Source organism: Mytilus galloprovincialis, chromosome 7, assembly GCF_965363235.1.
Source record: "Mytilus galloprovincialis chromosome 7, xbMytGall1.hap1.1, whole genome shotgun sequence".
Taxonomy (NCBI): Eukaryota; Metazoa; Mollusca; class Bivalvia; order Mytilida; family Mytilidae; genus Mytilus; species Mytilus galloprovincialis.
In genome coordinates, this window is record NC_134844.1 from 64,074,149 (window position 1) to 64,098,163 (window position 24,015).

Consider the following 24,015-nt stretch of genomic DNA (forward strand, 5'->3'; position numbering starts at 1 on the left):
TATAATAACAGTCATATTTATGTTGCATTTCGATGGATAATGTTAAGATTCGTGTTAGCATTGCTTTTCATAAATTTGTGGTTTCAAAACAAACAAAACTGGGTGATATTCATAGACAAAACCTGGTGACTGTGTAGTAAACAACATTGACCAAACCGACCTCTTCCATTTTCACTTGACCTATTTCTTTCATTCCATACACAGAAATACAAGTATCGAGGTGCTCAAAGTGGCTAGTTTTGCAATCTACGTGTCAATATCTTTCTTTTCATACCTTTCTTAACGTACAATGTGAACAATTTAACGAGATATTAAACAAATTTGAGGCAAGGTTTATATATAACTGTTTTCTATTGTGAGGTGTAATAAAAAGGCTAAACAAGCCCAAATGATGGTACCATCCGTTCGATCAAGATCTATTGACACAATAAAGATAACGAAACACAAGACCTTCAATACTAACGCAAATTCAATCCATGGATGTTGTATGCTCCCGAATGGTAGAATGGCGTTGACAGGGGGAAAACAGTAAAAGTATTTAGTAACGAAGGATTAAAAAACTTGTCATTTTGACATGCATTTTTACTTATTTTTATGTCTCCGTTAATATAGAACAGTTGTAGAAAATATTACACCTCACAATAGAAATTAGTTATATATGTATACATGTTCTCCGATATCATAAAAATAGCAAATAAATAAACAGAAACCTACATTTTCTATTCTATTAATGTTCTGTCACCGTTCCGGATATTAGATACATTCGAGTCCAAATATTTTTTGTCGGTGTGGTTGAGACACAGTAATAACACCCGAATTTGATCAATTCTTTTTATTTGACAACAAACATTTGACACTATACTCTACAAAAGAATCTGTCATTTAAATTCCTTTTCATTCTGGATTTCAAGAACTGTAGAATGAGATAAATGAGAATAATGTCGATAAATTGTTATTGATATTAAACCCCATTTTCAGTACTCATTACTATAGTATGCAACCTGTTTTAAACTGATGTAGAAAACCAGAGTGCCTGAGTCAATACACTTCGACAGGATAAATGAATTAAGCTACCAGGTTTTATGTTAGGGATTGATGAAGGTGCCGTTGTTTTAAACTTTTTAATTCGCTATTGTTATTTGCAGTGTGTGAGTGAAATGGCAACAGCTTCTATGAGCTGTGGTGTTTGTGAACTCCGTCTCATCACCAAACCATCCATAATCTGGTGTTCAGAATGTGACGAGGGACTATGTACAGAATGCCAGGAGCATCACAGTTTGTCAAAAGGAACAAGAAACCATAAAGTGATACAAATTACTGAATACACGAAATTACCAGCTGCTGTACTAATGATTAGTCAAAACTGTAGTAAACACGTTAAAAAGTATCAATTTTATTGCCAGAAGCATGAATGCCCCTATTGCAGCAAATGTATCCTGGAAAGCCACAAAGAATGCCAAGATTTCGTCGAATTAGATGACGTTATTCACAATGTCAAAACCTCCAATGCCGTTTGCGAAATAGAGGAAACATTAGCTGAAGTAGCAGAAAATCTACAGAAAATTCACCAAAATCAACAGGACAATCTGACAAAATTTAAAGAAAGTAGGAAGGGTATTGAAACAGAAAAAAGAAGACCAGAAAAAAGATCAACAACCATCTCGACAAGCTACAAGAGGATTTAATGAAAAAACTCTATGCGGAAGAAGAAAAAGAAAACTCCAAAATTTGTCAGTTGTTGTCATCATTAGATAAGAAGGAAACAGAAATAGCAGAATGCCAGAGAAACATTGTGAACATAAAGCAACATGCAACAGACCTTCAAGTGTTTCTTTCAATGAAAAAAATAGAGGCGGATGTTTATAGCAAAAATAAATTCCTACAGTCGCTTGAAGAAGACAAGAGTTTCAATCAAACTTCTCTTTCATATAAGATCAACACCTATATCGAGAATATCATGTCCGATATCAACAATTTTGGAGAAGTGCGTATTGAAGCTAAATTATGCGATATTGTTCTGATTAGGAAAAAGGCCAAACAAGCCCAAATGATGGTACCATCCGTTCAATCAAGATCTATTGACACAATAAAGATAACGAAACACAAGACCTCAATACTAACGCAAATTCAATCCACGGATGTTGTATGCTCCCGAATGGTAGAATGGCGTTTACTAAATACAGGGGAAAAACAGTAAAAGTATTCAGTAACATAGGATTAAAAGACTTTGAGATAAATATCCCGTTTAAAGCGTTTGATATGGTATATATAAGTGAGGAAAATGCGTTGGCTGTTACAAGTGGTAGTTCAGACAAACCGTGTTTTAACATTATAGACCTGGGGTCTGTTGTTCAACTTGTGATTAAACTAATCATATGATTAATTTTAATCAGTCGTTAAAAGTTAATCGGATGATTAGTAAATGCAATGATTAAATTGCGTTGTTCAACTTATTTTAATCATTGTATTTACTAATCATCCGATTAATTTTTAATCATATGATTAAATTTGGGTAGTTAGCAAGTGTTTCCCACAATGCATTGTAAATCAGGGCCTACAAAACTTCATTTGATGCATTGAATTATAACATTCTTCTTTTAAACAGGTTTTGGGTGCCAATAATTATTGAATAAATATCTTATAACATGTCCATGTTTTTTCTTATGGAAACATAAAAATATTTTAGATATGTTTCCAGTTCAAAATGAAATATGCTTGAATGAAAAAATAATTTCAGTGAATGCACTGATTAAGTAATCTAAAATTCAAAAGTAATATGCATTTATTTACCATGAAAATGGTTTAGGGTGCATTTTGTAATAATCAGCATTTTCATTCCACTTTAAATTATGACTAGGGCCAAAGTTTTTCATGTTATTGCTCATAAATCTTGGTATCTAAAATGACGAGGTCATGCAGGTGGTTGAAAAACCAGCATTCAATGAGTAACTTGAAATCAGTTTGTTTCTTAATTATATTAAAAAATTTCAATCATTGTTGAAATAGTCTTATTATGCAACATGTGACTGTTCTAACTCAGATTGAGAAGCAATGTCAGAGATTGTCTTCGGTCCTCAATCAAAATGCATCATTCATGACCATGATTTTAATGCCGGAATTTGGTGTCTGACAACAACGACAGTGTCCGTGATTGCAATGATAATTCAGTTGAAGTCTTTGTTTTTACATAATGATTCCTTCAAATATCTGTTAAAATATATTTTTGTTAATTAAGTCGTACCTTCTACACATGCGAAAGATACGCTTTTGTTTTATAAATGACGAAATAATTTGGAATAACGATCTCCATTGACGCGTATGTGAAGGGTGCTTTCTTTCACGTTCGCATTTTATCAAGTATGGCATGCCAAGTTAACATTTCAGATCATTTTTACGGATGGTGTAGATCGTAATAAATAACAGAACTGTAATCGATTGCAGTTCACATGGCATAAGAAGATACAGCTAACATGTTTAACCCCGCCACATTACTTATGTATGTGCCTGTCCCCAGTCAGGAGCCTGTAATTCAGTGGTTGTCGTTTGTTTATGCGTTCCATATTTGTTTTTCGTTCATTTTTTTTTATATATATACATAGGGCCGTTAGTTTTCTCGTTTGAATTGTCTACATTGTCTTATCGGGGACTTTTATAGCTGACTATGCGGTATGGGCTTTGCTAATAGTAAATATAAAGACAAGAAGATGTGGCATGATTGTCAAAGAGACAATTCCCTATCGGGACCCACAAGATGTAGTAGTTAACAGATATAATATAGGTCACCGTATGGCCTTCAACAACGAGCAAAACTCACATCGAAGCATAAGCTATAAAAGACCTATAGATATGACAAATCAAGGCAGTAAAACAATTCAAACTAGAAATCTAAAGGCCTTATATATATTCATGAACAAAACTAAGAACGTAAAACAATAATATATATAGCAACAAACGACATGCAACAACTGAATTACAGGCACATCCAAATGCTGATTTACGGTATACAAGTAGAAGATGTTTATTTGGTCCCTATTGGCCCGCGAACACAGTTATTTCGTAGAGCTTTTCTTTTAGACAATAAATTCAAATTAAAAAATCGCACCTACTCTTTCTCAAAAAGATTTTTACAGTGTATTGTACTACTAGTGAGACAAATAATATCAAAGTAATAGAAACTTCTACCAGCTCTAACTGACAGCTTCCGACGTAATAAAAATTGACCTTTTTTAAACTGACCAAATCACTACTTAACATAGAGATTCAGCACCCAATTTTTTATAACATGTAATAACAGCCCCCTACTTAATATTTCATGCATTAGATATCAAGAAATAAATTGTGAAAGTGTATCAAATACAAATGCAAGTTATATACTGTTCACAGTAGGGACTAACTAACGAAAACCAAAGGACGATAACTGTGTCCTTGAACCTATTGTGTTGTCTTTTTTACCATTTGATGAGATTGTGCTACAACCGACCACTGTGAATAAAATAACTATGAATTATGATTATGTATCTATTTTTGTGGCAAAAAGTTTAGCTTCTTGTTTGAAATACATTCTCTTAATTGTTCTCCGTTATAAAAAGGCATGAAGTATTTGCCACTGGATTTTTAACATGATAATTCACAAGATAACAAAAGAAAGGAAGAAAGACCAATCACAATTTGTATAATTTTTTTATTTTTAAAGGAGTAGGTCCGGTAAGGGCCGATTTTGGCCTCAAATTTCATGTTCATCGAACGAAAGATTTTGGACACTTTTCAAACACTTAAGTGTCTATTTAAATTGATTCGATTAGTAAATGTAAAAGATTTCAACTGATTTAGTCATTAAAAACGCTCCGATTCAAGCTTAAATATATAAAATCTATCAAATATGCCAAAAAACGTCACTTTTCAGCTGTTTTTTGTCAAAAATGAAAGTGGCCGCATCCGTGTTCATCCTCAACCTTTATATATGTTATGTATTATCATCAAATACAACTTACATTTCAATATTATGTATGAACACAAATGCGGCCACTTTCATTTTAGACGGAAACCGTCTAAAATTTAACTAAAATGCACAAATTGTGAAGATTTCAGTAATTTAGCATGACTTAATGATGCTAGTACCCGATACATGTGCATTGTATTGTCAAAAACAGCCCGTATTTATGTAACAGAAGCATTCTTCTTTCCAGTAAATGGCTAAAAGATTACATTTTCATACTTTTGTAAAACTGCTATATTTTGAGGCCAAAAAGGGGTCTTACTGAATCTACTCCTTTATCTGAAAAAAGATAAACCTTTCAAATAAACAGTTCTTATATAAAAATATTCCCTGGATGTGGAACTTTTGCTCCCTCTATTTTCAACACTAGAAATGAGGTTTTCCAGTGTACTTAAACTTCAAACCTTGCTTTCTAACTGATCTATTCAAGGACGTCATGACTGACAACAACTGTCTTTATTTAAAAAAAAAAAAAAAGAAAATCTTCAGTCACTGTGTCGTTATACGCATGCATGTTGTCTGCTTGAAGTTGATCCCCACCCGGACAGAAAGAAATAGCCCAACTCCAAGATGTTTTATTATTAATATATTCCTGCATCAAGTTATTTTTCACCTTGGGCTTCCATAAGAATAAATGCAGAATATAGAAAGTGAAACTAAATTGAAAACATAAAGTCTGAAGTCACATAGAAGAGAAATAGATTTATGGTTTTTGGGGGAAAACAGCCGGTGCCAGGGGTACTCTCTGTGTGTTCAAATATGCATGCCATATTTGCCACTGCCCCATGTCTGTTTTATGAATTCTGACCCTAAATTTTCCATCTGTTACATGCCAAGAATTCCTCTCTCAAAACTCCGGTGGACCTCCTACTGCACCCATTACCTGGATCCATTCGTAGATTTGATCCATTGTAAAGTGAAATTAATTGATGAAAGAGGGACGAAAGATACCAAAGGGACAGTCAAACTCATAAATTGAAAATAAACTGACAACGCCATGGCCAAAAATGAAAAGACAAACAGACAACAATAGCACACACAACATAGAAAACTGAAGAATAAGCAACATCAAAAACTAGGGGTTATCTCAGGTGCTCCGGAACATGACCTGGATGTACGTGTCGCCACTAAAGACCACAACCATATAACAAATGCTCAATATGAATTATCCGTGTTATTTGCTCTATGAGATATTTGCATGCTCTTTATTTTTTAATATTGATGCAATTTATGATCATTTATACTTATCATTTCTTACTCGGACTAACCAGAGAAGCATCCATAGATGAGTTGGAAGTTAAAAAAATCAAAGATATATTCTGTGATGATCTGGAAAAACAAGCACTAGTCACATAAATCATACATTGTTGTACCTCTCTCCCAACGATGGTATAATACTTCTTTTGAAATATACCTGACACTCGAATATGAGATTTCCTAGATTCTTAATAACAGGTGCTTGTTTTTGTATATTGTGTCAGATAAAAAATATGAGACATTTTATTGAGTCAGTCTCTTAATACCTAATCAGTAATATTAAACACTGATGGCAGTATATTGTCATTATAAATATTTGCAGTTGCGGATCCTAGGCCTAAGGGGAGTCCGGGGGTTGGAATCCCCGCCCCTTTTATTTGACAATCAAAGTTTTTGAAAGGCGACGTGAGGTTTGAAACAACCCTTTTAATCTGGGCTACGTTGGAACCCCCCAAAATGGCTGGATCCACCCATGATTTGGATCCTCACAGCTCATAGGCTTTACTAAATGGGAAAACAATATACACTGTTTAAAAACTCCGTGTAAAGATAAAAATCGTAAGGTCCGAGATATACGGGGACGAATTCACCCATCATAATTTACCTGCGTAAACAGTTAGGACTAGGTCAAGGGCGCTACTGAAACTGAAAGTGCTAATATTTGAACTTCGAAAATGGGGAAATTAGCAAAGACTTGCTTTGAAAATCAATTATGGCCTGTACATTAATGCTATGGTAACATTATTTATTTATGAAAGCTGTTCGTCATAATTTGCTGAATGGTTCCGCACAATAACATGTGGCCTGTCTCAACGTACGTTTAGTTTTTTGCAATCAACACTGTCACTGAGCGGTAAAATACAAACGAAAAACTGCCGAAATGTGCAATTTCTCCCTGTTATCAAATGCCCATTGTATGAGTGCGTCCGATCCTTCGCCCCATCTTGTCAAATCTCTTTCCAATTTATGTTTCAACTCAACTCCTAGCAACTATATTGTGTTTCTTTCAAATATTAAGGTATTTTATGGCTGAAATCTCTTTCCAGGAGCTAAATATCTCTTAAACGCCTCATATTTCGAGGATAAACTAATTTTTGCATTGATACAGCAGCCATCTTGGATGCTTTAAGGTTCATGTGGACCCTATGGCTAAAATGGCCGTATTTTCACCTCAAAATTTACTCTGAGTACAGACAAATCTGCGCATCTGTAAAAATGCCTTAAAACTTTTCCAGATGCACAGGTTTGCCTGTACTCAGAGTAAATTTTGAGGTGAAAATACGGCCATTTTAGCCATAGGGTCCACATGAACCTTAATCATATGATTAAAATTTAATACACCTCAAAGAGGTGGATTAAGTTTAACGACAGTTTTAGACTTTTTAACGCAGCGTTAAAATTAACGACAAGTTGAACAACACACTAATCATATGAATTTTAACGACGCGTTAGCCCTAACGACAAGTTAAACAACAGACCCCTGGAGAAGAAACAAATCAAGAAAACAATTTCACTGGATACTAATAGTTTTGACAAGTTATAAAAGTGCTTACTTACACGGTAAAGGAGTAGGTCCGGTAAGGACCGATTTTGGCCTCAAATTTCAGGTTCATCTGACGAAAGATTTTGACCACTTTTTAAACACTTAAGTGTCTATTTTATTTGAATTAATTAATTGATGTGAAAGATTTTAACTGATTTAGTCATTAAAAACGACTCGATTCAAGCTCAAATATGAAAAATCTACCAAATATGCCGAAAAATGTCACTTTTCTGATGTTTTTTGTCAAAAATGAAAGTGGCCGCAACCGTGTTCATCCTCAAACTTTATATATGTTATGTATTATCATAAAATACAACTTACATTTAAATATTAAGGATGAACACCAGTGCGGCCACTTTCGTTTCACACGAAAACCGTCTAAAATTTAACTAAAATGCTAGAATTGTGAAGATTTCAGTAATTTAGCATGACTTAATGGTGCTAATACCCGATATATGTGCATTGCATTGTCAAAAACAGCCCATATTTATGTAGCAGAAGCATTCTACTGTACAATAAATAACTAAAAGTTTACATTTTAACAATTTTGTAAAACTGCTATATTTTGGGGCCAAAAAGGGGTCTTACTGGACCTACTCGTTTAGCATTTTAGTTTCAAGATTGAAAACATTAGAAAACCGATTATGTACAACTTATCTCTTCATCTGTAAAGAGTGGACTTATAGATTTGATAGTTTATATTTATTTATATTAATAATTTCAATAACGTTGAAAACAAATTAAGATGACATTGTCCTCAATTTTCTAATGTTTTTGTACATTTTTTGTTATTTCAATTTATGTTACGGTATACAAACATCTGTTTTCATGAATATTATCTCAACAGAAACCTTCTAGAAGGCAAATAAGGGTCATCAGAGATGTTTTGTTGGCATGATACAGATTATGTCTACTCATATATTTTATGACGGTATAAAACTAAACCCTTAACGGGAGAGTTTGAGCTTAATTTTGATATGATGAAGACATAATCTTTCAATTAGTTTAATTGAGGTCTGAAGCTGGCACGTTAGTAACTGCTAGTACTCCTATGTTCATTTATGTATCATTGTCATTTTGTTTAGTTTCTTTTGTTACCTATTCTGAATTAAAAACAAATGCAACAGTAGTATACCGCTGTTCGAAATTCCTAAATCGATTGAGAAAAAACAAAAACAAATCCAGGTTACAAACTAAAACTAAGGGAAACACATCAAATACATGTATAAGATGAGAGCTACGACACAACAGAAACACAACATTAAAGTGTAACACACCCAGAAACGAACTATAATATAACAATGGTTTGACATTCTTTTAAACTGAGTTTTTTTGTGCGTTTTGTTGTGTTTTTGTATTTTCTATATTAGCTAGAAGTATAGGGGAAGGTTGAGACCCCAAAAAACATGTATAGCCCCGCTGCATTTTTTTATCCTTTCCAAGTCAGGAGCCCCTGGCCTTTGTTAATTTTGTATGATTTTTAATTCTAGTTTCTTTTATATATTTCGGAGTTTAGTATGACGTCCTTTATCATTAAACTAGTATACCTTTTTGTTTAGGGGCTAGCTGAAGCATGCCTCCGGCTGCGTTATTTTCGCGCTGCATTGAAGACCCATTAATGGATTTCGGTTGTTATCTGCTATTTTCTGGAGGTTGACTCTTTGACACATTCCCCATTTCTTAATTTAATACTATACATAAAGCGCCCTTAATCGTCTTGAGTCGATAACCAAAAAAAAAAAGGAGTTCGTCAAAACAACTGACGACAACGAGTTCAGACACCGAGAGTTAACTGTACAATCAATATGACCTTGTTTCATAAGTTTAACATATTTTTCTTCAAAAATTATGATGTTGAAGTAATTTTGAAAGAAAAAAAATAAGAAGATGTGGTATGAGTGCTCATGAGACAACTCTCCATTCAAGTCACAATGTATAAAAGTTCCAATCATAGCTCAACGTATGGCCATCATCACAGAGTCTTAGCTCACACTAAACTGCAAGCCTCAAAGGACCCCAATATGACAAGTGTAAAACAATTCTACAGGAAAACCAACGGTCTATTATATATAAAATCCAGAATTTTGAACACCAATGAACCATACCAATAAACGACAACCATTGAACAACAGGCTTCAGACTTAGGACAGGTATATACGAATGCATCGGGTTTAAAAGAGGGACGAAATATACCAAAGGGACAGTCAAACTCATAAATCTAAAACAAACTGACAACGTCATGGCTAAAAATGAAAAAGACAAACAGACAAACAATAGTACACATGACACAACATAGAAAACTAAAGAATAAACAACACGAACCCCACCACAAAACTAGGGGTGATCTCAGGTGCTCCAGAAGGGTTAGCAGATCCTGCTCCACATGTGGCACCCGTCGTGTTGCTTATGTGATTACAATCCGGCAAATAGTCTAATACGGTAACTCACATTCATGAAAGGGAAGGGATTGTAGCTACGACGTAAGGAACATATCCGATATCATTTGTGAAACGGTTATTCCATAACGGTCAACCAACTCGTGATGGCGTCCGTAAAATTTACGAAGGGATGACTTCAACTTCACCTTTTGGAACTCATGATTTAATAGCTTCCTTGTGAGCAGCAACCCTCTATCAAGAAAATCATGATAGGAAATGCAAGCACGGGAATATCGTATCAATTGGGAGATATATACCCCGTATGCAGGTGCTGCTGGAATGTTGCTACTTAGAAATGGAAAGTTCACAATTGGAAAGCTGAAATCATCTCTTTTGTCGTAAAGTTTTGTTTTCAGCCGACCCTCATTGTCAATTTCTAGTTGTAAGTCAAGATATGAGGCCGACTTAACTGTATCTGTAGTATCCTTTATCTCTAGCTCGATGGGATAGATGCGTTCCACATAGTCACCAAATTTTGAATTATTTAGTGAGAGAACATCATCTTTTTAGCGGAACGTAAAGTTAAAGGATGTTGCTAACTTCTTATCTTTCTTCCTAAGAAGTTCCTGTATGAAGTCAGCCTCATAATAATAAAGAAACAAGTCGGCAAGTAGAGGGGCACAGTTTGTTCCCATTGGAATGCCGACAGTCTGTTGAAAAACACGTCCTCCGAACGTAACAAATATGTTGTCAATCAAGAAATCAAGCATTTTGATAATATCAGTTTCAGAGAATTTTCTTTGAATCAGAGTGATTCTTTACAAAGTAGGATTTGTCCCTCCCTAAGACAATATACTTGTATCTACGTTGGCCATTCTTTTTTATGAAGCAAAGCAATACCAACTCTTTCAATTTGTCTTTTAGTTAGGAATGTGGAATACTTGTGTAAAGAGTAGAAAAGTCAAATGTTTTAATACTGTTACTGTTACAAGATGAAAGAGAGTTAGATTGTATGTACTCTAAAAGATCTTTGGAATTTTTTAGTATCCACATCTGATTCACGCCACCTCTAGAATAGGCAGTTTCACAATAACTTTGAAGCCCGCCTTTGATTGCTGATAAAATAGATGTTAATAATTTAGAAAGAAGTTTCGTGGAGCACTTGGAAGACCCAGCAATTACGGTTTAACGTTTAAACGTTTTAACAGGCGATACGTTTCATTCTTACCTCAGACAGTAGCGAAACATTGAAAATAAAAAGACACACCATTAAATAATCAATTTAAATGGCTTATCTCCATCAAAAAAACATTTAAGCAAAAAACAAGTAAATATACACTGAAATAATAAGTTTGATCGATGACACAATATCAGTTCAGTATTTAAACATATATTCCTATATTACATAGACGTTAATAGTTTACTTTATCTAAAATGTATACAATTTTAAATTAGGATATATCCAAATAATATTCATATACCTGTATATCAATATAGAATGATCCGAAAAACAAGAGAAAATAAATGAATCAATACAAAGTAAAATAACAAAAATACTGAACTCCGTACAAATCACAGCGCACCAGGATATTTCCATTGGATTATATTTGTATGTTAAGCAACTCGTTTGAAGGCCGTATGGTGACCTAAAGTGACAATTACTGTGTCATTTGGTCGCTTGTGGAGAGTTGTCTAATTAGAAATCATACTTCTTTTATTATGTATGTGACTCAACATAATCATAACATGAATGGTGATATAGATAAGTAAATAAAATGTAGGTGAGAGTAATCCAGTTTTACAAAGTTCATATTATTTAATACTTAAAATTAAAACCAAGGGTCCATGCAGATATCGGTCATGTGAAAAGGGTTTCTTATAATAAAATATTTTCATTTCTCATGTAAGAGATTCTTAGAGGTAATTTTTGATTCGTAAAAAAATCACAACTTGTTTTGGATCTTTTGAGGATTTGACCAACATGGTGTATCACATGCTATTTTTCAGCATTTAAATGGTGTGCAGAAACATAAGCTCGCTGATCTAAACAACTCCAAGGTAGATTGTCTTATGTTTGAAGGAATAAGAATATTCTTTAAGAACTTTACATGATAGGTCAACATCTGTTAGCTTCTTGATTGGTAAGGTGACATATGATAAACTTCAGCAGTCAGGTTTAATTGCAGATTGTTCATGTAGAATTTGGTTTGAATATAGCATGTTAGAAGCAGATGTCCGTGTGATATATGTCATAGTACCTTGACTTTCATTTTGATTGCCAATATAGTGTCATACTGCAGTCTGTTTCTCACTGATTATACAGGATATGAATGTGAATAATTTGCAACAAGGTTATGTCTGACAAATGTCATATGACCATCACCTCAAATTCATGATCCATAAGTTATGTTATGTGTATGTCGGAAATTATATATAGAATTATGTATTGAAATTATATATAATTATAAGTATATTGATGAACACGCATGATAACACCTTACTGTTTAATTAAGACGTGACTGGTTTCAGTTTGGGATTTCCTTGTTTGATTTTAAAAAAAAATCTAAAAATAAGGGGTTTAAATTCCCACAGGCAATGTAGACGAATGTGTCTATCCATTTAAGGTTAAACTAACTTGGTAATATAACTGGTACATATTCAGTTGCTTATACATCTTCTGTTTTCAATATTTTGTCAATGAACGTTCCTGATCATTCAATATTTTTAAGATATTAGCCACGCCCCTCTTTTTCTCATTGTTACTTTAGATTGTACACAATATCCTTCTTAAGACAAGTTATCACTAAACAATCTATAAAAAAAAGGTAAAAATTGTAATTAAATGGCAACAAATACTATAACGAGTTGCCAAATGATTTCGGTCATGTTGACTTACTTGAATGTTTTTTTTTCCCCTGGTCACGTTCCTGCTTATAGTTTCTTTGTCGATTTTCGACAGCCTCTCTATTCTGTAATGCATTGTTGGTTTTGTTTTTGTATTTCTAGGGAAGTTTTATTACCTAAACTATAGTGACGCTAAAATTACGTTCTAGTTCGTTAAATAGTTAGACTGGACATGCTGACATGTCTGATTGGGCTGTTCTTTCAAATTTGATTTTTGCTTCTTAAATTTTCTTTCGGTTTACTTGTTTTCAAGATGATATCAGAAAAACGGAGACATTTGCAACGAATGAAAAAAAAAAACATTAATATGCCTCAAATTGGTTGTCAAATTCATCTAAATTTCACGATAAATCTATCTCCTTTTTCTGGTCATTTTCTTAGAGTCATTTAACTTTTTAAGGATATTAGGCAAAAGCTTGTATTTGGTTTTCACCGGGGAATTTTTTGGTTTGTGGTATATTGAAATAATGAAATTCATGGAAAAAAAAGTTAAAGTAGAAAAAGGATTAGAAATGTTCACCATAATAACGGTTATTTTTTAGTACGCCCCTATCGTACTTGTTGGTCTGTAGATGAAATCCTGACATGTCTCTGTTAAGAAATCAGTCACGTCGTGATAACTTTTCTGATCAACCAGGAGGGCGGTAACGAATATTTCACATTAAAAGGTAATATTTTAGGATTTATTCTATATTTCTAAGTCGAATTCTTCCTTATTTGCGTTTTGAATCTATCAAAGCAAATCATGACCTAAATACGAACCATTTGATGAAGTTTTATAATTTTTACTTTCGTTCTGGGGTGGGACATTTTTATCTTCAGTTATGTTATGTCCCTGTTCTAGGGCAAAATACAGTCTTCTTGATTTTGTATAGTATTAACCGATCCTTGGAACTGTATATATAAACGTTCATGGGGCCTATATATTAATCAGGTTCAAAAAAGCGAAACTGTTTTTGTTACATGTATATCTGCTATCAGTATACAGCATAAATGTTCTCATATATTTACACTAAAACACAAATGGTAATGTATGAAATGATTAGATAATTTATGTACTTGTCTATTAAACCAATATTTTTTCTAAATATATTTGTACTGTTTATGTATTTGTCGATTTGACCAAGATGTTTTTTTCTAAATATGGTTGTAATGTTTATTTGTGTTGTTCTGTGCGATTAATTTTTGTGGTGTACTACGTTTATCATTATGGTTTTTGAGTAACTGATAAACAAGATAAAAAATTACATTATTCAAATCAAATTTTAAATCAGACAGTCGATGGAAATAGATGGCAGTACAAAATCATAATTTATGTAACCCATCACGACAACAGCTCTGTTTCAAACGAAAAAGCTGCATTTGAGACCCTTTAAGGTCAACTTTATCTTTAAAGCAAATTTAAACTTTATTTCTTGATATATATCCCCTATCCTGTATAAAAAGTTAAATGCCATATTTCATGAATTAAACACTGGACGCTTTACAGCTGCAATAATTTAAATTTCATTTCATTTTCATTTCATTTCAGACGATTGAATAACTAAGGAATGAGATAGTTCAGAATAGTTCCGATTTTGAAATAAATATACTATTGAATTGATTATTATCAGTATACATTGCTATATTTTGAAACCTGCTTTTTTACAGATATTTATGTAGATACAAAATGCCGGAAGAAAATAAATCACCTCGACGGGAAAACTTTATTAAGATACCATGTTTGATGTTGGGCGATAAAATTGAGGGGCTTTTGTTTTATATTTTTAAATCAGCTATTGTTATTTGTAGTTTTTGTTTAATGTCAACATCATCTCAGAGCTGCGGTGTTTGTGACCTCCGTCACATCAACAAAGCACCAATAGTCTGATGTCCAGAATGTGACGAGGACCTATGTTCAGAATGCAACGAAAATCATAGTTTGTCTAAGTCGTCGAGAAGCCATAGCGTGATACTTTTTTACTGACTACCAGAAAAAACCAGCTGATATTCTTAAAATTACTCAGTACTGTACCACACACGATAAAAATTATCAAATGCCTTGTCAGAAACATGAATGTCCTTGTTGCAACAAATGCATCTTCGACAGCCATAAAAAATGTCGAGATTTCGTCGAACTAGAGGATGTCATTCACAATGTCAAAACCTCAAAATCCGTTTGCGCAATAGAGGAAACATTACAATGTAGGTGAAGTTGAAGAAAATCTACAGAAGATTCGAAAGCATCAACAGGACAATCTGACGACATTAAAAGAAAGTAGAAAGAAAATAGAAAAAGAAATAAAGATGACCAGAATAAAGATCAACAACCACCTAGACAAACTACAAGAGGATTTAATGAAACAACTGTATGCGGAAGGAGGAAAAGAAAAGTCGAAAATTGGTCAGTTATTGTTATCATTTGAAAATAATGAACAGGAAATAGCAGAATGCAGGAGAAATATTATGAATATCAAACAACGTGCAACAGACCTTCAAGTCTTTTTTTCAATGAAGCAAATCGAAGGGGACATCTACAGCAAAACTAAATTCCTGAGGTTGGTTGAAGAAGGCGGAAATTTTAAGCAAATTTCTCTTTCATATCAGATCGATAACTCTATCCAGAATATTATGTCCGATATCAGAAGTTTTGGAGAAGTGCGTATTGAAGCTAAATCTTGTGATATAGTTCTGACTAGGAAAAAAATCAAACAAGCTCAAATGATGGTACCGACCGTTCAATCAAGATCCATTGAAAATGTAACCTTAACGAAACAAAAGACGATCAACACTCAAGGAAGCTCAACCTTTGGATGCTGCATGTTGCCGGATGGTAGATTGGCGTTTACTTACTACTGGGATTGTAAGGTTATTGTATTTAAAATGAAAGGATTAAAAGATTTTGAAGTGAAGTTGTCGTCTTACGCGTTCGATATAGCGTACATCAATGAGGACAAGACATTGGCTGTAACATCTGGTGGTTCATTGAAGAAGTGTATCACCATTATAGACTTGGAGAAGAAAAACATCAAGAAAACAATTTCACTGGATTCGAACAGTTATGGTATAGCATTGAAAGGTAACCGATTGATTTATTCCGGTAGCGACAAAGGTATACGAATGGTCAGTATAGACGACGAGTCTATAAGTGACATAGTCCGAGACAAAATTCCCTCTCGCTGTTACATATCAACATTTAGGGACAATATATATCGTACAAACTATGAAACACACACAGTGACATGTTATAATCTACAACTTGAGGTGAAATACAATGGATATTCCAAAATATAAGCGTTCTGAAGAGTCCGCATGGTATTGATGTAGATAGTGATGGCAATGTGTACGTGGTAGGGTTTATGTCACATAATCTAGTTGTTATCTCCCCTGATGGACAACGACAAAGAGGGGTATTGACAAGAAGAGATGGTCTTACTCATCCTAGATCACTTCATTCTAGTGGACTTAAGAATCAGTTGCTAATCGCGAACTTACACAACAAGGCTCATTTGTTTAATGTTATTTGAAAATGTTTTCAGTTAAAACTCTGTTTTTAGATCATACTGTTTAGTGTTAACAATTTGATTTCCGAAACATATATTTCATTACTTTTTCAGTTGCTTAATATGTATTGTTTGAAACAAAATCATGCATTCATAATTATTTATATTTTTAACGTTCACACTTAAATTTCTGCTTTTAAGTCACAGCTACAAGGGTTTTTGCTCGCTAAGTGTTTATAATAAAGCTGATTTAAACAAAGCCTTTTTCATGGTAGATCAAAGATGTTAAACTAGTAAAGTAGGAAACCAATAACGTACAAGAGATCCCCTTCACTGTATCTTTCCTGAAGCCATTAAAATTGGTACCCACAAAAATATGAATCCACAGTAACAAAAGACAAGTGTTTATACTTAGCATTTAGTTCTCTTTATCGTCATAAGTCGGTACAAACAAATTTAAACGTACCAACCTTCACCTTTACCTCCACACTACAAAATATCAATTGAAATGGCTTAACTCAATAAAAAGACATATCAACACAAGTGAACATACACTGAACAAATAAATTTGATCTATGACAAAAGTTAATTACAAAATCAATAAAAATAAGGGGAGAGATGATAAACAATTTCAGAAACACTACCATAACCTTGAACAAAATGCCGCTTTCTTCTCTCCGTATAAGCTTCCTTTCTACGGAACACCAATGATGATCTCCACGTTAAAGTACTATTTACACATTCAAATATATATAGTGGATATATTTTAAAAGTTATTGTCCAACGGTAAAAATACACAGTAAAACTCTTCTATTTACACATAAAATCCGAGTGTTATTTATAAACATTAAAACAATTATACGAAGTAGAAACTGTTTGTTTCGACCGTCAACAATCCATTGCCTCAAGTAACTTGAAGCGCTCAATATAAAGTTTATAGCACATCTCCCTAGTTTTGGCTTCTATCGTGTTCATTATCTTGTCGTCTTTTAGTGTTTGTGAAAAATGCGTGCAGTCTATACTTAGCCTGATAATGTTTGATTTAAATTGAAAGACACTGTGCCAGACTTCATCTGTTGTATGTTGAGTAACATAGCCCTTGATTGGGTTTCAAAGTATATAATTCTAGTTTTGGATAAAAGTGGACACTCCAGGAGAAAATTAGAGAATTTTCCTCAGAAAGATTACATAGTTGGCAGAGTGGAGAAAGTGATTGATTAAATTTCGCTCTATCAGAATTCAGTATGAATGTTCGTAAAACTATTCTAGCTTCAATAATAGCTTTCCGAATTTCGGCTTTTGTCTTGTCAAATATAGTCCAAACTGAATGATTTTTGCCAATAAGAAGATGTTTAGTTTCCATATTTTTTCGAGTTGATTTAGATTCGGCATCGTTCTTTGAGAGATGTTGCCAGTATGTGTTCAGTTTCTTTGTTACACGAGATTTCCATTTCAATTTTAAAGGGAGAGATTCTTGAAGAAGATGAATTAGAGGCAGTCCATACTTTAATAGGATTTCTCGAATTGTAGAAAAGAAGCTGTCCGGGTTATCATAGTTAACCGAAATTTGTCTAATGATGATATCATTAACTCTTTGAACATTTGAAGAAAGTAAATTATGGAGAAAAGACAATTGTTTTTTTGTGAAGTTCAGCTTCTATTGGCAGTCCACAGATCAGGAGATATATTGCAGCTATAGCCGTGCGTTGAGGAAGAGATTGAAAATGTCTTAAAGTCTTTCTATGAAAAGATTCCAGCTGCATTATATTGGTCTTATTTAGAGGAATAGCTTCCAAACCATAAAGCAGTCTTGGTAGAACATATGGGGCAATATGCGCAATTGTTTCTACATAGGCGGTAATGGTAACGTTTTCTTCTGTTGCTCAGCCCATATCACAAACTTGTATATGTATGATGGCTTGTTTCGAAGCTGAGACATTTTACATATGTGGTTAAATTTTCGGGGTACGAAGTGTGATTCATTTTTCCGTAAATAAGCAAACCCCGAGTATCCTTTTGCGATGTGGCTCCTCATGGTAAAAAATCCCATTTTTGACACAATAAGTTCTTTAAAAATTAAATACTTTGAACACATTTAATGGCTCCATAGTTTTTACACATTTATTCTGTGTTCCCTTACTTTCTAAATTAACACAAATGGTTCAGCTCAGTCATTTGTTTATCATAGAAATGTGTCAAATATCACTACACAGAGATTTTTTGTTTACACGTTCCTCATTTCAAGGCGCATTAGGGATATTGTCCCATATGTGTTGTAGATTTTATAAGATATTACTGGATCTAAGCCATTTGTTCCCATGCGACCCCAGAGCCAATTAATGTGTACAAAATATAGTATATAATACAATCAGTGTTTGTGACCTTTCCACATGTGACAATTTTTGTTTTTGTAGGATGAATTTTGTAGTGATGTTGATTAGAATATCTTTCTGAAACGTGGAGCATAATTTGGAGATTGTCTCTATTTGTTTCAATAAAAGCCATGTCATCAGCGCAAGTAGAAGTACAGACAAAAATATTTCCAGTATTTAAACCTAAAGAATTTCTTTCTAGTTCTAAGAGTAGATCTTGTACAAAGATTTTGTAGGGATGAGTAGACAAAATCCCACCTTGTCGTACACCTTGGTGGACCGAAATTGTTTCACTAAGATCGCCTTGTCATTGCACTTTGGTTGTCAGATTAGAATATAGATCTTTAATTACCAGCCATAGAAATGAAGGAATATTTGAGTCTAGTAATTTATCTAGTATAATGTCATGCTGCACCTAGTCAAAGTCTGATTTGACATCCAAGAAACCCATATAAAATTCACTGTTTTTCCTTGTTTGATCATATTTTGATTCAGACATAATGAAGCTAGATGCTAAGAGGATTTAGGCCTTTAGTGAAACCAAATTGTAAGTCCGTAAAGTTTTGCAGATTGAGTTTAGGTAAAATGCAGTATTCAAGAACTTTTCCTAGGACTGGGGTTACTGTGATACCCCGGTAACTGTTGACATCAGAAGGATCCTTGTCCGTTTTTAATACGGGAAAGAGAATGCCAGTTTTGAATGTGTCTGGAGTCTTTAGAGTTTCTATTATATTGTTGAAATGTTTTGTTAGATAAGGAGCTATTTCATTTTTGGAAAATTTGAGATGTTCAGCACAGAATCAAAATTCGTCAGCACTTTTATTCATATTTAATTCTTCAATAGCTTTGATTATATCAGCTGGTGTAAAATAGTTAGATGGTATTTTCTGGTCTTTGAACGTTTTCATCATTTCTTTTTGACAGATTTTGCATAAATTTATGTATAAATCATCGTATTGTTAAGGTTTTGGGGCACTCAGGTCTTCGTAATAGCTTGCAAAAGCTTTCCTTTTGTCTTTAGCCAGAAAAAGATTTTCATTTTCATCAGTTTTTATACAATTTATTGCAGATTAAGAGTCGTCACCCAAATTTCTTCTGATGAGTCTGTGGAACATTTGTGAGTTAGAGGTGTTCATAATTTGGCTATGGATGGTATATCTGTCGATGGCTTGTTTCATTCGTTGGCGTTGCCGAAGCTTTTTTATGGGTTTTTAATTCAAGAGATAACGGATGTCCAATTGGTTTCCCTAAATCTGCCCATTTGTTGTAAAGAACTTTACACATCCTGAGTAAGTCTGTAACTTCAGGGGTAGCTTTCCATTTTTGGGCCTTTGAGCTGTGTAATTTTGGACGGAATATACTGTTGTTGAGCGTTAGGAAGTGAATTTGAGATAATATCTATTTGCTGATCAATTTCCAGTGTTGGAAGATCCTTTTGAAGCAACTCACTTGGGATTGTTTCCCTGTATTTCTCTTCATCTCTTCTGCCCCATAAGACTGTCGTTCTAGTGATTTTTTTTTTGACTTGTATTGCGGACAAAAAGAGGAATGCTGATATTTGTTTGTAGGAAAACTGCACAATGTGCCGAAGTGTTGGCATAGGATTTGTCTAGAAAAGAGTACATTTCAGATAAGTTTTCCATGTTGGAAAGAATATAATCAATCTGTGAGGATCAATTGTGAGAATGATAAACGAAGGTAGGTTGATTGCCTATATCGGGTCGAAAAAGAGAAACTTCCTGGACAAACTCCTTCAACAGTTTATGTCTTTGTTTGTTCTAGTCTGAAGAAGGATCCCATTAAGGTCGTCAGCCAGAATTATAACATATTCAGATTGATGTTTATTAATGATGTCGAAAATTATATCCAGGCATTCAGAGTATTGCGTTTCAGAGTTAGTATTTATTGTAGGCATATATGCATTGATGATACAGAGCATAGGTTCCGTTGCTATAGTTATAGCAATGATTCGTTCACTTCCTATCTTCTTAATTTTGCTTAACCATTGTTTGGGACACAAGATTGAAACACCAGCTTGTCCTGTTGGTGCTTTAAAATTTGAAATAGGTTCATTGATATCATGGCATCTAGTAAAATTTTCCAGAGATGGTATTAACTTTAACAAGGTTTGTTTTTGAAATTCCTAAAGAAAGTGTTCTTGGAGACACACAATTGTATTTTGTAGATCCAGTGTATGTAAGTATTGATGATTTGACTTGATGCCTTCAATATTACAAGAAAGAATATTTATAGTATGGTAGACCTCAGTTTTATTCTTTGATCTGGAGGATGTTTGAGAAGGCAGGTTTGATGAAAAGGATGAGCAGAATTCCCTTTAGTATTGCCATTTGAATTTGCTTGAACATTTGAGTAAAGAGAGGGCTCATTTTAGTTGTTGACATCTAGACTTGGTGTGATTGACGAATCCTGAGAGATGATGTTTATAGAGGAGTGACAGACTGTTTCATCATATATTGTATTTGTGTCTAAGTCTATGGAATCTGAGAGCAGTTGTAAAGATGTTTGGTTTCCTGTACTTGGTGTAGGGAGGAGTGCAGGACGACACGTCGTGGATAATCCCAATGTTAGTTGTCCTGACTTCCCTAACTTGTCCCTTGGAGGAAATTGTTTAGTTGTACATACATTTTCAGACTTTTGATGAGTATTATACCGAACTTGGTTAGTTTGATGATCAGTCCTTTTGTGTTGAGAATGAGAACCATTATGTGAGAATTGGTTGGCAGATGAGAAGGCTTCTTTTGTGAAGATTGTGAGTGAGAATGTTATTTGGAATTATTCACATGAGATCTTGGTTGTCTTGTTTGAGTTTCAGAGTGTGAGACCGGAAATTATCTAATAGGTGGCCTATGTTGTACCCGATCATGCAGACTACTAGTGTCCATATGGTTAGTTGATGGATGAGCCATATGGACGTTGCTTGGATGGATCCATTTGTAGGCTTGAACAGATATGATAGGTGCATAGGTATGTGGCTAGTAGGAATATGGCTAAATATTGAAACTGGATGTTGACAATGATTAAATGGTGGTGAACCACAATGCATGTTTGGTGGATGTGCCGACATTGGGTAGGTTGGTCTTTTTTGCATTGTGAGCTGTGTTGTTAGAGCTGTATAAATACACATATTTTGAACCATTTGTGTTTCCAGCATTCTGATCCTTTGATCCACTAGTTCATCTCTAATCTTTTTTTGGCAATCCGATATTTGGTTGTGTTGACTTTCGTTTTGACGATGGGCGTTGAGGTTCAAGGAGTTTAAAGCCAGAATATTCACTACATTTTTGAGTTGATTAATTTCGTTTTCTAAAGTGAGAATTCTTGTCTTTTGATTAATAATGATGTCTTCTTTTTCATCTTTTGTTTTATAAGCTTTTTTGTTGTTTTAGGTTTATTTACCTCTGCATTAATTGGAATGTTCACCTGGTTTTCATTCTGCGAAACAACAGTGTCAGATGCTGTTGACAAGGGGAAATCCGGACAGCTCGTCGTGGATGCCCACTGTTGGCTGACCCAACTCCCCTTTAGCATCACTAGAAGAAGAGGTTATTGCTATTGAGTTTGAAATAAACTGTTTATCAGTATTGGATTACGTTTACATTTGTTAATATAGAGTCTGAATGTATATCCTCATTATCTTGGACGATTTGACAGAGAGTCTCAATTGCGTTTTGGTCTTCATATAACAAATCATTGTTACAGAGCATGCAGACAAAAAAACCCTCCCTGAATGCTATTTACGTATGTGTTATCTTTGTTTATGCCTGTGCATTCGAAATGGAGCCAAAAAATTCATTTGTCACACGCTACTCCTTCCTCACCAACAAACACATTTTGGTTAAAGGCTTAGATATGGATGAGTCTAACAAAGCAGGTTCTGGAGAGCCGGAAGACTTGTGGAGATGATGAAGGGGACAGTGCAAGGCAAAAGGTCGTGGATGTTCCCACTATTGGTTGCCTTGAATTCCCTTTCAGAATGGATGAAGCAGAATTTCCCAAATTTTGATCTTTATCTTTATAATTAGCACTCATATCCTCCAGGTAATTAACTATTTCATTATTCAAAATGTCGAAAGAATCAAAATGTTTTGTTAGGTTAGCACAGAGATCTTTGAAAATGCCATTTACAAATAATTCTACTCTACTGTCATTGACGTTGATCAGGCTAGTTGTATTGTATACATTAATTACATATTTCAGATGTGAGCCAATGTGTCCGTTTTTACGGTTGTAAATTCTGTAACAGTGATCTACAGTAATGTGGTTTGGATCAAGATATTTCTGCACTTTCACTGCCAAATAGCTGTTGAAGATTTCAGAAGTGAAATAAGATAATAGATAATTTGTTGTTGCTTCAAAAGCTGCTGTGGAGAATTCAATTACAAAGTTTTTGTCTGGTTTCATTACGTATTGAATATGTTGTTTTTGACATGTATCCTGTCTTTTGTCCAAGGCTTTTGAGCGATTGAGGGAGTATTTTTTACTTCTAGTATATATAGTGTCTAAAGTTGAATCTTTGGTATTGCTTAAGTGATGTGACCCCTTTAGCGAGCCTGTAGATTTTGATTTTGATAATGATGAAATCCTATCCATATTTAAAGATGCGGAAATAAGCAAATCAAGTATATAATTTTTAGTTTATAACTGATGTGTTTGATGAAGGAGTGAATTAGCCTGTCTTGTATGATCCCACTATTAATTTGGACTTTAAGATTGCCAACAGTCTTTTATAATTAGATTCCAAATTTTTCTAAGCCAAACTTTTGCCAGATTAGTACTGGGATGGATGCCGTCTTTATATAGAGTAAAGTTGTAGTTATGCCTTTTTAGATGCTTCTTGGATTTTGAATATTTAGACTGATTTTGAGATATATCTACTGAGAACATAGGCGAAGTATTTGTAGCAAGTTAAGTATTAAGTTCTTCAATGTAGCAATTTAGCTTTTCTAGTTGAGATATAATAAGCTCGTCTTGAGGACTAAAAAAGTTGGCTGCTGATGCTTTTGATATTTATTCCATTCTACAATTGAATATATTGGAATTTCCAGAAAAGTTATATGTGAGT